Genomic DNA, 16,235 nt, shown 5'->3' with positions numbered 1-16,235 from the left:
GGGGGTGCGCCGTGTCGTGGGGGGGTGACGCGGGGTGGGGTGGGTCGAGCGGGGTTTTTGGAGGAGAGGTGGGGTGCTGTGGATGGAGCGCGGTTTTTCGAGGTGGGGTGGGGGGGGGGGGGGGGGGCGTCGTGGGGGGGTGCCCTGGGGTGGGGGGTGCGCCGTGACGCGGGGTGGGGTGGGTCGAGCGGGGTTTTTGGAGGAGAGGTGGGGTGCTGTGGAGGGAGTGCGGTTTTTCGAGGTGGGGTGCGGGGGGGCGTCGTGGGGGGGTGCGGTGGGGTGGGGGGGTGCGCCGTGTCGTGGGGGAGTGACGCGGGGTTGGGGTGGTCAAGCGGGGTTTTTGGAGGAGAGGTGGGGTGCTGTGGAGGGAGCGGGGTTTTTCGAGGTGGGGTGCGGGGGGGCGTCGTGGGGGGTGACGCGGGGTGGGGGTGGTCGAGCGGGGTTTTTGGAGGAGAGGTGGGGTGCTGTGGAGGGAGCGCGGTTTTTCGAGGTGGGGTGCGGGGGGGGGCGTCGTGGGGGGGTGCGGTGGGGTGGGGGGGTGCGCCGTGTCGTGGGGGAGTGACGCGGGGTTGGGGTGGGTCGAGCGGGGTTTTTGGAGGAGAGGTGGGGTGCTGTGGAGGGAGCGGGGTTTTTCGAGGTGGGGTGCGGGGGGGCGTCGTGGGGGGTGACGCGGGGTGGGGGTGGTCGAGCGGGGTTTTTGGAGGAGAGGTGGGGTGCTGTGGAGGGAGCGCGGTTTTTCGAGGTGGGGTGCGGGGGGGCGTCGTGGGGGGCTGCGGTGGGGTGGGGGGGTGCGCCGTGTCGTGGGGGAGTGACGCGGGGTTGGGGTGGTCAAGCGGGGTTTTTGGAGGAGAGGTGGGGTGCTGTGGAGGGAGCGGGGTTTTTCGAGGTGGGGTGCGGGGGGGCGTCGTGGGGGGTGACGCGGGGTGGGGGTGGTCGAGCGGGGTTTTTGGAGGAGAGGTGGGGTGCTGTGGAGGGAGCGCGGTTTTTCGAGGTGGGGTGCGGGGGGGCGTCGTGGGGGGGTGCGCCGTGTCGTGGGGGGGAGACGCGGGGTGGGGTGGGTCGAGCGGGGTTTTCGGAGGCGTGGAGGGAGCGGGGTTTTTCGAGGTGGGTGCGGGGGGGGCGTTGTGGGGGGGTGCGCCGTGTCGTGGCGGGTGACGCGGGGTGGGGTGGGTCGAGCGGGGTTTTCGGAGGCGTGGCGGGGTGCTGTGGAGGGAGCGGGGTTTTTCGAGGTGGGGTGCGGGGGGGCGTCGTGGGGGGGTGCACCGTGTCGTGGGGGGGTGACGCGGGGTGGGGTGGGTCGAGCGGGGTTTTTGGAGGAGAGGTGGGGTGCTGTGGATGGAGCGCGGTTTTTCGAGGTGGGGTGGGGGGGGGGGCGTCGTGGGGGGGTGCCCTGGGGTGGGGGGTGCGCCGTGACGCAGGGTGGGGTGGGTCGAGCGGGGTTTTTGGAGGAGAGGTGGGGTGCTGTGGAGGGAGCGCGGTTTTTCGAGGTGGGGTGCGGGGGGGCGTCGTGGGGGGGTGCGGTGGGGTGGGGGGGTGCGCCGTGTCGTGGGGGAGTGACGCGGGGTTGGGGTGGTCAAGCGGGGTTTTTGGAGGAGAGGTGGGGTGCTGTGGAGGGAGCGGGGTTTTTCGAGGTGGGGTGCGGGGGGGCGTCGTGGGGGGTGACGCGGGGTGGGGGTGGTCGAGCGGGGTTTTTGGAGGAGAGGTGGGGTGCTGTGGAGGGAGCGCGGTTTTTCGAGGTGGGGTGCGGGGGGGGGCGTCGTGGGGGGGTGCGGTGGGGTGGGGGGGTGCGCCGTGTCGTGGGGGGGTGACGCGGGGTGGGGTGGGTCGAGCGGGGTTTTTCGAGGTGGGGTGCGGGGGGGGGGGGGGGGATATGCGCCGCGTCGTGGGGGGGTGCGGTGGGGTGGGGGGGTGCGCCGTGTCCTGGGGGAGTGACGCGGGGTTGGGTGGGTCGAGTGGGGTTTTTCGAGGTGGGGTGCGGGGGGGGGGAGGGGGGATATGCGCCGCGTCGTGGGGGGGTGCGGTGGGGTGTGGGGGGTGTGCCGTGTCGTGGGGGGCTGACGCGAGGTGGGGTGGGTCGAGCGGGGTTTTCGGAGGCGTGGTGGGGTGGTATGGAGGGAGCAGGGTTTTTCGAGGTCGGGTGCGGGGCGGCGTCGTTGGGGGGTGCGGTGGGGTGGGGGGTGCGCCGTGTCGTGGGGGGGAGACGCGGGGTGGGGTGGGTCGAGCGGGGTTTTCGGAGGCGTGGTGGTGTGGCGTGGAGGGAGCGGGGTTTTTCGAGGTGGGGTGCGGGGGGGGGGCGTCGTGGGGGGGTGCGGTGGGGTGGGGGGGTGCGCCGTGTCGTGGGGGGGTGACGCGGGGTGGGGTGGGTCGAGCGGGGTTTTTCGAGGTGGGGTGCGGGGGGGGGGGGGGGGGGGGGGGGATATGCGCCGCGTCGTGGGGGGGTGCGGTGGGGTGGGGGGGTGCGCCGTGTCCTGGGGGAGTGACGCGGGGTTGGGTGGGTCGAGTGGGGTTTTTCGAGGTGGGGTGCGGGGGGGGGGGGGATATGCGCCGCGTCGTGGGGGGGTGCGGTGGGGTGTGGGGGGTGTGCCGTGTCCTGGGGGGCTGACGCGAGGTGGGGTGGGTTGAGCGGGGTTTTCGGAGGCGTGGTGGGGTGGTATGGAGGGAGCGGGGTTTTTCGAGGTGGGGTGCGGGGCGGCATCGTTGGGCTGTGCGGTGGGGTGGGGGGTGCGCCATGTCGTGGGGGGGTGACGCGGGGTGGGGTGGGTCGAGCGGGGTTTTCGGAGGCATTTGTGGTGTGGCGTGGAGGGAGCGGGGTTTTTCGAGGTGGGGTGCGGGGGGGGCGTCGTGGGGGGGTGCGGTGGGGTGGGGGGGTGTGCCGTGTCATGGGGGTGACGCGGGGTTGGGTTGGGTGGGGGAGTGACGAGGGGGGAAGGGGCGAAATTTGGAGGGGGGGCGAATTTTTGGGGCGGGGGGAGAGGGGTGGGGTGGTGTGTGTTGAGGGGGGGGCGAAATTTCGAGGGGGGGAAGGGGAGGGGTGGTGTGGTGTGGTGTGTGTTGAGGGGGGGGGGGGGGTGGGGTGGTGTGTGTTGAGGGCGGGGGGGGGATTTTTCTGGGGGGGGGGGGGAGGGGTGGTGTGGTGTGGGGTGGTGTGTGTTGAGGGGGGGGGGGGCGAATTTTTGGGGGGGGGGGGGGGGGGTGGTGGGGTGGTGTGGTGTGTGTTGAGGGGTGGGCGAAATTTGGAGGGGGGGAAGGGGAGGGGTGGTGTGGTGTGTGTTGAGGGGGGGGGGGGGGGGGATTTTTGAGAGGGGGGGGAGGGGTGGTGTGGTGTGTGTTGAGAGGGGGGGGGGAAAGGGTGGGGAGGTGTGTATTGAGGGGGGGGGGGGGCGAATTTTTGGGGGGGGGGGGAGGGGTGGTGTGTGTTGGGGCCGGGGGGTGGGGGGGCAAATTTTGGAGGGGGGGAGGGGTGGTGTGGTGTGGTGTGTGTTGAGGGGGGTGGCCGAATTTTTGGGGGGGGGGGGGGGGGGGGTGGGGTGGTGTGTGTTGGGGGGGTGCGAATTTTTTGGGGGCGGGGGCGGGGGAGGGGTGGGGTGGTGTGTGTTGAGGGGGGGGCCAAATTTGGAGGGGGGGAAGGGGAGGGGTGGTGTGGTGTGTGTTGAGGGGGGGGGGGGGGGGGGGGGGGGGGGCGGGGGGGGGGAGGGGTGGTGTGTGTTGAGGGGGGGGGGTGGGGAGGGGTGGTGTGGCGTGGTGTGTGTTGAGGGGGGGGGGCGAATTTTTGGGGGGGGAAGGGGCGAAATTTGGACGGGGGGGCGAATTTTTGGGGGGGGGGAGGGGTGGGGTGGTGTGTGTTGAGGGGAAGGTGAAATTTGGAGGGGGGGAAGGGGAGGGGTGGTGTGGTGTGGTGTGGTGTGTGTTGAGTGGGGTGGCCGAATTTTTTTTGGGGGGGGGGGGGCGAATTTTATGGGGGCGGGGGGGGGGGAGGGGTGGTGTGGTGTGTGTTGAGGGGGGGGGGGGGGGGGGGGCGGGGGGGAGGGGTGGTGTGGTGTGGTGTGTGTTGGGGGGGGGGGGGGTGGGGGTGGTGTGTGTTGAGGGGGGAGGGGTGGGAAATTTTTGGGGGGGGGGCGAATTTTGGAGGGGGGGGGGGAGCGGTGGTGTGGTGTGGTGTGTGTTGAGGGGGGGTGGGCGAATTTTTGGGGGGGGAAGGGGCGAAATTTGGAGGGGGGGCGAATTTTTGGGGCGGGGGGGGAGGGGTGGGGTGGTGTGTGTTGAGGGGGGGGCGAAATTTCAAGGGGGGGAAGGGGAGGGGTGGTGTGGTGTGTGTTGAGGGGGGGGGTGGGGTGGTGTGTGTTGAGGGGGGGGGGGGGGGGGGGGGGGGGGGCGAATTTTGGAGGGGGGGGGAGGGGTGGTGTGGTGTGGTGTGTGTTGAGGGGGGGGGCCAATTTTTTGGGGGGGGCGGGGGCAAAATTTGGAGGGGGGGGAGGGGTGGTGTGGTGTGGTGTGTGTTGAGGGGGGGGGGATTTTTGAGGGGGGGGAGGGGTGGTGTGGTGTGTGTTGAGGGGGGGCGGGGAATTTTTGAGGGGGGGGAGGGGTTGTGTGGTGTGTGTTGGGGGGGGGGGGGGGGTGTGTTGGGGGGGGGGGGGGATTTTTTTGGGGGGGGGGGGGGAGGGGTGGTGTGGTGTGGTGTGGTGTGGTGTGGTGTGGTGTGTGTTGAGGGGGGGGGGGGGGGATTTTTGAGGGGGGGGAGGGGTGGTGTGGTGTTTGTTGAGGGGGGGGGGAGGGGGGGGGGGGGGGTGGGGAGGTGTGTATTGAGGGGGGGGGCGCAAATTTTGGAGGGGGGGAGGGGGTGTGTGGTGTGGTGTGTGTTGAGGGGGTGGCCGAATTTTTGGGGGGGGGGGGGGGGGGGGTGGGGTGGTGTGTGTTGGGGGGGGGGGGCGAATTTTTTGGGGGCGGGGGGGGGAGGGGTGGGGTGGTGTGTGTTGAGGGGGGGGGCGAAATTTGGAGGGGGGGAAGGGGAGGGGTGGTGTGGTGTGTGTTGAGGGGGGGGGATTTTTGAGGGGGGGGGAGGGGTGGTGTGGTGTGGTGTGTGTTGAGGGGGGGGGGGGGATTTTTGAGGGGGGGGAGGCGTGGTGTGGGGTGATGTGGTGTGGTGTGTGTTGAGGGGGGGGGGCGAATTTTTGGGGGGGGGAAGGGGCGAATTTTGGACGGGGGGGGGCGAATTTTTTGGGGGGGGCGGGAGGGGTGGGGTGGTGTGTGTTGAGGGGAAGGCGAAATTTGGAGGGGGGAAGGGGAGGGTTGGTGTGGTGTGGTGTGGTGTGTGTTGAGGGGGGGGGGGATTTTTGAGGGGGGGGGGGCGAATTTTGGAGGGGGGGGGGGAGGGGTGGTGTGTGTTGAGGGGGGGGGCCAATTTTTTGGGGGGGGGGGGCAAAATTTGGAGGGGGGGGGGGGGGGAGGGGTGGTGTGGTGTGGTGTGTGTTGGGGGGGGGGGGGAGGGGTGGTGTTTTGTGTGTTGAGGGGGGGGGGGGGATTTTTGAGGGGGGGGAGGGGTGGTGTGGTGTGTGTTGAGGGGGGGGGATGTGGTGGTGTGTGTTGAGGGGGGGGGGAGGGGGGGGGGGGAATTTTTGGGGGGGGGGGGAAATTTTCGGGGGGGGGGAGGGGAGGTGTGGGGTGGTGTGTGTTGAGGGGGGTGGGGGGCGAATTTTGGAGGGGGGGGAGGGGTGGTGTGGTGTGGTGTGTGTTGAGGGGGGGGCCAATTTTTTGGGGGGGGGGGGGGGGGGGGGCAAAATTTGGAGGGGGGGGGGAGGGGTGGTGTTTTGTGTGTTGAGGGGGGGGGGGGGGGAATTTTTGAGGGGGGGGAGGGGTGGTGAGGTGTGTGTTGGGGGGGGGGGGGGGGGGGGTGGGGTGGTGTGTGTTGGGGGGGGGGGGGGGAAGGGTGGTGTGGGGTGGTGTGTGTTGAGGGGGGTGGGGGGGGAGGGGTGGTGTGGTGTGGTGTGTGTTGAGGGGGGGGGGGGGGGGGAGACGCGAATTTTTGGGGGGGAGAAGGGGCGAAATTTGGAGGGGGGGGGAGGGGTGGGGTGGTGTGTGTTGAGGGGGGGGCGAAATTTGGAGGGGGGGAAGGGGAGGGGTGGTGTGGTGTGGTGTGGTGTGTGTTGAGGGGGGGGGGGGAAGGGTGGGGAGGTGTGTATTGAGAGGAGGGGGGGGGGGGGGGGGGGGGGGGGGGCGAATTTTTGGGGGGGGGGGGGGGGGGCGAATTTTTGGGGGGGGGGGGGAGGGGTGGTGTGTGTTGGGGGCGGGGGGAAGGGTGGGGAGGTGTGTATTGAGGGGGGGGGGGGGGGGGGGGGGAGGGGTGGTGTGGTGTGGTGTGGTGTGGTGTGTGTTGAGGGGGGTGGCCGAATTTTTTGGGGGGGAGGGGTGGTGTGGTGTGTGTTGAGGGGGGGGGTGGGGTGGTGTGTGTTGAGGGGGGGGGGGGGGGGAGGGGTGGTGTGGTGTGGTGTGTGTTGAGGGGGGTGGCCGAATTTTTTTGGGGGGGGTGGGTGGAGTGGTGTGTGTTGGGGGGGGGGGGGGGGGGGGGGGCGAATTTTTTGGGGGCGGGGGGGGGGGGGGGAATGGTGGTGTGGTGTGTGTTGAGGGGGGGGGGGAAGGGGTGGTGTGGTGTGTGTTGGGGGGGGGGGTGGGGTGGTGTGTGTTGAGGGGGGAGGGGTGGGAAATTTTTTGGGGGGGGGGGCGAATTTTGGAGGGGGGGGGGAGCGGTGGTGTGGTGTGGTGTGTGTTGAGGGGGGGGGGCGAATTTTTGGGGGGGGGGAAGGGGCGAAATTTGGAGGGGGGCGAATTTTTGGGGCGGGGGGGGAGGGGTGCGGTGGTGTGTGTTGAGGGGGGGCGAAATTTCGAGGGGGGGAAGGGGAGGGGTGGTGTGGTGTGTGTTGAGGGGGGGGTGGGGTGGTGTGTGTTGAGGGGGGGGGGGGGGGGGGGGGGGGGGGGGGGGCGAATTTTGGAGGGGGGGGAGGGGTGGTGTGGTGTGGTGTGTGTTGAGGGGGGGGGCCAATTTTTTTTGGGGGGGGGGGCAAAATTTGGAGGGGGGGGGGGAGGGGTGGTGTTTTGTGTGTTGAGGGGGGGGGGGGGATTTTTGAGGGGGGGGGAGGGGTGGTGTGGTGTGTGTTGAGGGGGGGGGGATATGGTGGTGTGTGTTGAGGGGGGGGGGGGAATTTTTGAGGGGGGGGAAAATTTTTTGGGGGGGGGGAGGGGAGGTGTGGGGTGGTGTGTGTTGAGGGGGGTGGGGGGTGAATTTTGGAGGGGGGGGGAGGGGTGGTGTGGTGTGGTGTGTGTTGAGGGGGGGGCCAATTTTCTGGGGGGGGGGGGGCAAAATTTGGAGGGGGGGGGAGGGGTGGTGTGGTGTGGTGTGTTTTGAGGGGGGGGGGGGAGGGGTGGTGTTTTGTGTGTTGAGGGGGGGGGGGGATTTTTGAGGGGGGGGGAGGGGTGGTGTGGTGTGTGTTGGGGGGGGGGGGGGGTGGGGTGGTGTGTGTTGGGGGGGGGGGGGGAATTTTTTGGGGGGGGGAGGGGTGTTGTGGGGTGGTGTGTGTTGAGGGGGGTGGGGGGGGGAGGGGTGGTGTGGTGTGGTGTGTGTTGAGGGGGGGGGGCGAATTTTTGGGGGGGAGAAGGGGCGAAATTTGGAGGGGGGGGGAGGGGTGGGGTGGTGTGTGTTGAGGGGGGGGCGAAATTTGGAGGGGGGGAAGGGGAGGGGTGGTGTGGTGTGGTGTGGTGTGTGTTGAGGGGGGGGGGAAGGGTGGGGAGGTGTGTATTGAGGCGGGGGGGCGAAATTTTGGGGGGGGGGGAGGGGTGGTGTGTGTTGGGGGCGGGGGGGGGGGGCAAGGGTGGGGAGGTGTGTATTGAGGGGGGGGGGGGGGGGGGGGGGGGGGGGGGGGGATTTTTGGGGGGGGGGGGGAGGGGTGGTGTGGTGTGGTGTGGTGTGTGTTGAGGGGGGTGGCCGAATTTTTTGGGGGGGGGGGTGGGGTGGTGTGTGTTGGGGGGGGGGGGGCGAATTTTTTGGGGGCAGGGGGGGGGAGGGGTGGTGTGGTGTGTGTTGAGGGGGGGGGGGAGGGGTGGTGTGGTGTGTGTTGACATGACGACGCGACGTGCTCCCCTCCCCTTAACACACCCACGCACCCACCATGACGCCCCCTCAAAAATTCTGCCCCCCTCCCCCCCCCCCTCTCAACACACACCACACCACCCCTCCCCCCCCCCACCCCCCCTCAAAAATTCGCCCCCCCCCCCCCCCTTCAAAATTCGGCCCCTCTCTACACACACCAACCCCCCCCCCTCCCCCCCCCCCCCCCTTCAAAAATTCGGCCCCCCCCCCTCCCCCCCCCCCCCCCCAAAAATTCGTCCCCCCCCCCCCCCACCCCCCTCAAAATTTCGGCCCCCCCCCCACCTTCAAAATTCGGCGCCCCCCCTCCAAAATTCGGCCCCCCCTCCCCCCCTCAACACGCCATGTCGCGAGGCGCCCTCCCCCCCCCCCCCCCCAAGGAAAATTTCGGGCTTTGTAGGTATGCCTTGCCGTTGGAGCCGAAAACACCTATGAGGGAGTACTCCTTGTAGCTCCCTCACCCACGGTTTGGGCGTCGTGTTTGATGCGCGTTGATAGCTCCACCCACCCTCCGTGACATGGTCCCTTGCTGAGCCCGTGCAAGCTTGTAAATGCTTTCTATCTATGAATATGAGTTGAAGCCCCCAAGATGGGCCCTTTGGTAAACCTCGCGTCGTGTTCCATTCCGTGTCGCGTTCCGTGACGTGTTCCGTGACGTGTTGAGGTGCCCCGTGACGCGTTCCGGGGTCAAAATGCAAAAGTTCCAGAAAGGGTCTAGTGCCGCCCCGGGGCCTAGAAGGGGTCCCGAAAGGGTCCCGGAAGGGTCTCTGAGGGTTGGTCCATCACACTTGGTATCAGAGCCGCCCTCACGGGTGGCGTGTGCAAACCATCGTGCTGGGGAGCCTGGGCTGAGGCGTAATGGAAAAACCTTGAAGGGTACCTTACAAACATCGAAGATTGAGGTGGTGGAGAACTTTTATAAAAAAAAAAGTAGGCTTATTGAAGATTTTTTCAAGTTGGGAGAGGAGATAAAGGAGTTGAAGAAGAAGATGGAGGCAGGAGGGGAGAAGGCAAAAAGTGAGTTGAAGAGGAAGGTGGGGAAGATGGAAGAAGATCAAGAGGAGCTGAAAGAAGACTTAACGGATCTGAATGAGGATATCGAAAGGTGGATAGCGAAGAGAACTAAGGTGGAGGAGTGGGAAGCACTGAAGGTGGAGAGTGAGTTAAGGGAAAATTTTTCTTTGGAGTATGGAAGGTCGGTCGCGTATGGGGGAATGCCGAGTGAAAAGAGAGAAGGAATGGTGAGGAGAAGTGCAGAGGAGGAATGTGGGAAGAAGAAAGGGGTGGAGAGGAGGAAAATAGACGATGCTGAGTTGAAGAAATCTATGCCAAAGCTGATGAATGTGCCGCTGCGGCGGTCTATGCCTTCAAAATGTGTCGAGCCGAGTTCGAGCTCTGGAGCTGAAGAAGAGGAGGAAGAAGAGAGCGAGGATGAGGGGGATGAGGAGAAGCGGCGGGCTATGAAGGCCCAGTTTATGAGCTTGATGAAAATTATGCAAAAGGGTCTGAAGGAGCGGGGTAGTTTGGAGGAGAATGGTATACGGGCTAAGGCAAAAGCGCCGGCCCCTTGTTTGAAAAAGAGGGAAGTGGATGAGAAGGGTGTAGTGAAGAAGCGGAATGCGGATTTGGTGGTGAGGCAGGGTGTGCAGAAGGAGACGAATCTAAAGAAGAAGGTGATGGTCAAGGAGGGGAATGGAATGAGGTGTGTTGTGGATGGAGTGTGGATTGAAGAGATGGACGAGGCCGACGAGGCTAAGTCAAAATCTGATGCTAAGAATGTGCTGCGGGGCGATATGCCATATGTGCTAGAAGAGATAGGAGAGAAGGGGAAGAGGAAAGAAGGGAGGAAAGGAGAGGAGAAGGAAGGCTCGTCCGGCCCAGCGAGCATAAAGGAACTGGGACCAAGTGCTATGCCTGGTGATCGTGCTAAGATAAGAAAGGGTGCTGAGTTGAAGAAAAGTGCTGAGGATGGAGTGAAGCGTGGTGAGGAAAGGGATGAGCAGAAGAAGAATAAAATCTTGGAGCGAAGTGGAGTGAAGCCGAAAGGAGATGAAGTGCTGAAACGTGGTGCTGAGTGGAGGTATGCTGGAAGGAAGGAAGGGAAGGAAGGCTCGTCTGGCCCAGCGAGCATAAACGAACTGGTGCCTTGTATTTTACCATGTATAGATATTGAGATGAGGAATAGTAGCCAAATGAGGCGTGTTGAGTTAGGAGGTAAGGAAGTTTTGAAATGTGTTGAGATAGGAGAGAAGAAGGAAGACTCGTCTAGCCCAGCGAGTATAAAAGAACTGGTGCCAGGTAAGCTATCGTGTGCGAATGAGGAGAAAGAAGGAGATGGTGTTTTGGAGTGCGTTGAAGAGGAGGAGATGAAGGAAGACTCGTTTGGCCCAGCGAGTATAAACGAACTGGAGCCTTGTATTTTTCGGTTTTTGAGTTGTGTGGGAGAGGAGGAGGTGAAGGAAGACTCGTCTAGCCCAGCGAGTATAAACGAACTGGAGCCCCGCGTTTTACAGAGTAAAGTAGATAAGAAGGTATGTAGGAATGGTGTGAGGAGGAAGGTAGGAGTAGGAGAGGAGAAGGAAGGCTCGTCCTGCCCAGCGAGCATAAACGAACTGGGACCATCTTGTATGCTAAGTAGGAGTGCGGAAGTGTGTGTAGGAGTAGGGAAGGATAAGGAGGACTCGTCGGGGCCAGCGAGTATAAACGAACTGGTGCCTTGTGTTTTGTTTGATGCTGAGATGAAGATGAAGCAGAGTGCGGAAGAGGAGAAGAAGGAAGTGGAGGACTCGTCGGGGCCAGCGAGTATAAACGAACTGGTACCTTGTGTTTTGTTAGATGCGGAGTTGAAGATGAAGCGAAGAGCTGAAGTGAAGAAGAAGGTTGGGGAGGAAGAGAAGGACTCGTCGGGGCCAGCGAGTATAAACGAACTGGTGCCTTGTGTTTTTTCGGATGCAGATGAGAAGCGGAAGATTGTGAATGGGGAAGACTCCTTGCGCCGGGAGGATAAACGAACGGGCAACCTTGGTGTTAAGCTCGTGAGCCGCGAGGGTAAACGAATGGCCGGATGTGTTGAGGATGGGGAAGACTCCTTGCGCCGGGAGAATAAACGAACGGGCAACCCTTGTGTGAAGCTCGTGAGCCGCGAGGGTAAACGAATGGCCGGGTGTGTTGAGGAGGACGGAGAGGAGCTCGTTAGCCGCGAGGGTAAAAGAATGGCCTTGTGTGATGAGGAAGGCTCCTTGCGCCGGGAGGGTAAACGAATGGTTGCACGTTGGGTGAAGAAGGAGAGGAAGAGGAGAGTGGAGGAAGAGAGAAGTGTGGAGAAGAGAAGGAAGCGTGATGGAGAGGAAGGAAGTGGTGAGAAGAGGAAGAGGAGGAAGATGTGGAAACCTGTGAACCATTCTATTGTCTATGGGGCAAAGGAGGAGACAACCTTGTCGAGTCCGATGCCCCTTGAATCCGAATCGGCTAGCAGGCCACAGCGGGTTAGCTTTCGCAAGAAAGTGAAGTCCCTCTGCTGCGAAACCGAGGAGGAGTTAACTTGTGCTTCAATGGCTAAGTCAGAGGGTACAAAGCCCTCATGCAGCAAACGAGGAGCAAAGGCCGATTCTGAGGGTAGCAGATCCTCACGCGGCATCAAGATTGGGAGTACTGGGGAACTCCGAGTGCGGTCCAACCATGGCAAGTGGGTCTTCAGGAGGCGAACCCAAGTGGCTGAGTTAGGGAACGACATCGAACCCGCGCTCAACATGAAGGCGAGTTTCAGGGAGGCGCATGAGTCAAGGAAACCCACGTGTGCAATCAAGTCCATTCTGGTCTCTGGGCCTAAGGGATGCAACCGTCTTGGCAGAATCAAAGTGGCCGAAAGACTACGAGATGAAACCAAGGAGGAGGCAAGGAGGCTTCACACTCCTATGAGTTCCATGCAGATCCGGCTCTTCAAGGAGCAAGCAATGAAGAAGGGGGCGAGGTGTGAAGGCTTAGCTCCCGCGCGTGCTGTCAAGACGGATCCGGGCATGTTCAGGCCCATTTCTGAAGCAAAGCGAGGCGTGGTGGCCCCTCACCGAGAGTTGCTTGAGCAGATGGGAACCTTCTTGTCTTTTCAGGCCATACAGGGCCAGTTCGACGTGACTACGGCGGGGGACATAACCTTCGCAATGCAAGCCCGAAGGTTCAACGCTATGCAATGGACCAGACAGGCTTTCATGTTCTGCGTAGAGATTGATATGGCCATCAAGGGCCTGAAATTTCAAGTTGGCTTGGCATGTACGGATAGATCTAGAGCCTGCCTTCTTTTCTTGCGCATGAGACAGTCAGATCTGGGCAACAGAGGCCCGAAGGTGATCGCGGCGAGGGAAATGGCCCTCACACTCCAGGCGCGGCGGTTTGATGCAACCCATCAGGTCGTCACGAGCTGGCCAGGCGCTCTAACTCTCCAGTCCAACCAGGGTCCGTGCTCTCATCCTATCCTTCGGCCGGGGCAAACTTCAAGAAGGGTGGGGGTATTTGATGCGGGAGACTCGAATCTCTCGCGGCAGGCTAAGCGACGTGCTCCTTGCGGGTGCGCCGTGCGGACTGTTCCTGGCACACGTGCTCCTCGTGCAGCTCAGTCCAACGGAAAACTTCCCCAGATCTTCTTCAAGCTAACTCTAAGTGGGTTCAAAGAGTGTGCCGCAACGTGGGGAAGAATTCCAAGCATCCTAAGTGCTCCCCTCATATGTCAGTCCAACAGAAGACTTCCCCGAATCCAACTCAAGCTTCACAAAGTTCAGTTCAAGGTGTGTGCTGCAACGCGGGGAAGGATTCTAGACGCGAGTGAAATGGATCTCGCGCGAAGGGCCAAACGGCATGCTGCTTCCCAGCAGGTCGGGTGGTTTTCTTCAAAAAGAGCTTCATGTCAGATTCGTGCCTTCAAGGGCACAAAGAAGACAGCTAGAAGAAAAGGGCGCGCGCTACTGAAGATTCGGACGATGGAGGTCCAACTCTTTTCAAGGGGAGGTGCGTTCAAGGCAAAACGCACCTCGTACACTCCCTTCATCGGCAGTGAAGTGCAAGATCTCGCCAACGAGGGCCTTCTTTCGCAAGGTGTCATCGCCTGGACCCTTGCATTCTGGGCTTGGCATTCAGAGTGAAAGCTGCTTGCTAAGTCCTTAGTCCACAGGCAGCTCGGCGCGCTCAAGCTGCTTGGCCTAAGTTGGAGCATGGGTGCACAACATGCCTTCGACTGGGTTACCCTCCATTCTGTGCTTGTAAATTTTGGTCAGCAGGTGGATGGGTTGATGTGCACAATAAAGTCTCTTTCACAATTCTGCCTAAGTCCCATTCTACTCCACAGTTGTAAATTGAGTCAGTGGGTGGAATGCAAGAAGTATGAAAAGTCCATGTTTCACGTTTGTAAATAGAGTCAGTGAGCATGGCACCTAGCGGGTAGACACTGGCCGCCTTGATAGTGAGGCGTGTTAAGACCCCCGACGATAAATATGAGTCTGAGTCATCTTGCAATTTTCAAAGGCCAGTAAGTTGTGCCTCCCCCACTCGATGTGGTCATCGAGTTTTTTCAAGGGGAGGTGTGTATGAGGGAGTACTCCTTGTAGCTCCCTCACCCACGGTTTGGGCGTCGTGTTTGATGCGCGTTGATAGCTCCACCCACCCTCCGTGACATGGTCCCTTGCTGAGCCCGTGCAAGCTTGTAAATGCTTTCTATCTATGAATATGAGTTGAAGCCCCCAAGATGGGCCCTTTGGTAAACCTCGCGTCGTGTTCCATTCCGTGTCGCGTTCCGTGACGTGTTCCGTGACGTGTTGAGGTGCCCCGTGACGCGTTCCGGGGTCAAAATGCAAAAGTTCCAGAAAGGGTCTAGTGCCGCCCCGGGGCCTAGAAGGGGTCCCGAAAGGGTCCCGGAAGGGTCTCTGAGGGTTGGTCCATCACAACACCTATGAGGGAGTACTCCTTGTAGCTCCCTCACCCACGGTTTGGGCGTCGTGTTGATGCGCGTTGATAGCTCCACCCACCCTCCGTGACATGGTCCCTTGCTGAGCCCGTGCAAGCTTGTAAATGCTTTCTATCTATGAATATGAGTTGAAGCCCCCAAGATGGGCCCTTTGGTAAACCTCGCGTCGTGTTCCATTCCGTGTCGCGTTCCGTGACGTGTTCCGTGACGTGTTGAGGTGCCCCGTGACGCGTTCCGGGGTCAAAATGCAAAAGTTCCAGAAAGGGTCTAGTGCCGCCCCGGGGCCTAGAAGGGGTCCCGAAAGGGTCCCGGAAGGGTCTCTGAGGGTTGGTCCATCACACTTGGTATCAGAGCCGCCCTCACGGGTGGCGTGTGCAAACCATCGTGCTGGGGAGCCTGGGCTGAGGCGTAATGGAAAAACCTTGAAGGGTACCTTACAAATATCGAAGATTGAGGTGGTGGAGGATTTTTATAAAAAAAAAAGAAAGCTTATTGAAGATTTTTTCAAGTTGGGAGAGGAGATAAAGGAGTTAAAGAAGAAGATGGAGGCAGGAGGGGAGAAGGCAAAAAGTGAGTTGAGGAGGAAGGTGGGGAAGATGGAAGAAGATCAAGAGGAGCTGAAAGAAGACTTAACGGATCTGAATGAGGATATCGAAAGGTGGATAGCGAAGAGAACAAAGGTGGAGGAGTGGGAAGCATTGAAGGTGGAGAGTAAGCTGAGGGAAAATTTTTCTTTGGAGTATGGAAGGTCGGTCGCGTATGGAGGAATGCCGGGTGAAAAGAGAGAAGGGATGGTGAGAAAAAGCGAAGGGGAGGAATGTGAGAAGAAGAAAGGAGTGGAGAGGAGGAAAGTGGAGGAAGTCAAAGTGGAGAACAACATGCCGAAACATATGAGTGTGCCGCTACGGCGGTCTATGCCTTCAAAGAGCAAAGAGCCGAGTTCGAGCTCTGGATCTGAGGAAGAAGATGAGGAGGACGAGGAGGAGGAGGAGAAGGAACGGGCCATGAAGACCCAGTTGGTTTACTTAATGAAAATTATGCAAAAGGGTCTGGAGGAGCGGGGTACATCGGAAAAGGAAGGGATACGGGCTAAGGCAAAAAGGCCGGCCCCTTGTTTAAAGAAAAGTTTTGTTGATGAGAAGGGTGTGGTGAAGAGGCAGAATGCGGATCTGGTGGTGAGACAAGGTATGCGGGAGGAGATAAAGCTGAGGAAGGAGGTGACGTTTAAAGGGGAAAAGGTAAAGAAGTGTGTTGTGGATGGAGTGCTGATTGAGGAGATGGACGAGGCCGAAGAGGCTAAGTCAAAATCCTATGCTAAAAATGTGCTACGGGGTGGTACCCCCCATGTTCTAGAAGAGATAGAAGAGAAGGGGAAGGAGGAGGAAGAGGTGAAAGGAGAGAAGAAGGAAGGCTCGTCCGGCCCAGCGAGCATAAACGAACTGGGACCACATACTGTGCCTGGAAACCGTGCTAAGCCAAAAGCGTGTGCTGAGTTGATGTATTTTGCCAATGTCAAGAAGAAGCGGAGTGAAGAGGGGAAGAGGTTGGAGAGCGAAGCAGAGGGGAAGAGTGCAAAGTTGAAAGAGTGTGCTGAGTTGAGAAAATGTGTTGATGGAGTGAAGCGTGGTGCTGAATGGAAGTATGTCGGAGGGGAGGAAGGGAAGGAAGGCTCGTCGGGCCCAGCGAGCATAAACGAACTGGTGCCTTGTATTTTACCATGTATAGATATTAAGATGAGGAATAGTAGCCAACTGAGGCGTGCCGAGTTAGGAGGCAAGGAAGTTTTGAAGAGGGTGAAGGTAGGAGAGAAGAAGGGAGACTCGTCGAGCCCAGCGAGTATAAAAGAACTGGTGCCTTGTAAGTTACCTAATGCGGATGAGAAGAAAGAGGAAGATGGTGTTTTGGAGTGCGTTGAAGAGGAGGAGATGAAGGAAGACTCGTCTGGCCCAGCGAGTATAAACGAACTGGAGCCTTGTATTTCTCGGTTTTTGAGTTGTGTTGGAGAGGAGGAGGTGAAGGAAGACTCGTCTAGCCCAGCGAGTATAAACGAACTGGAGCCCCGCGTTTTACAGAGTAAAGTAGATAAGAAGGTATGTAGGAATGGTGTGGGAAGGAAGGTAGGAGTAGGAGAGGAGAAGGAAGGCTCGTCCG

The sequence above is a fragment of the Lygodium microphyllum genome, chromosome 16, assembly GCF_053477565.2.
Source record: "Lygodium microphyllum isolate KBCC chromosome 16, Lygodium_microphyllum_v1.1.10, whole genome shotgun sequence".
Classification (NCBI taxonomy): Eukaryota; Viridiplantae; Streptophyta; class Polypodiopsida; order Schizaeales; family Lygodiaceae; genus Lygodium; species Lygodium microphyllum.
This window is presented reverse-complemented; position numbering follows the sequence as displayed.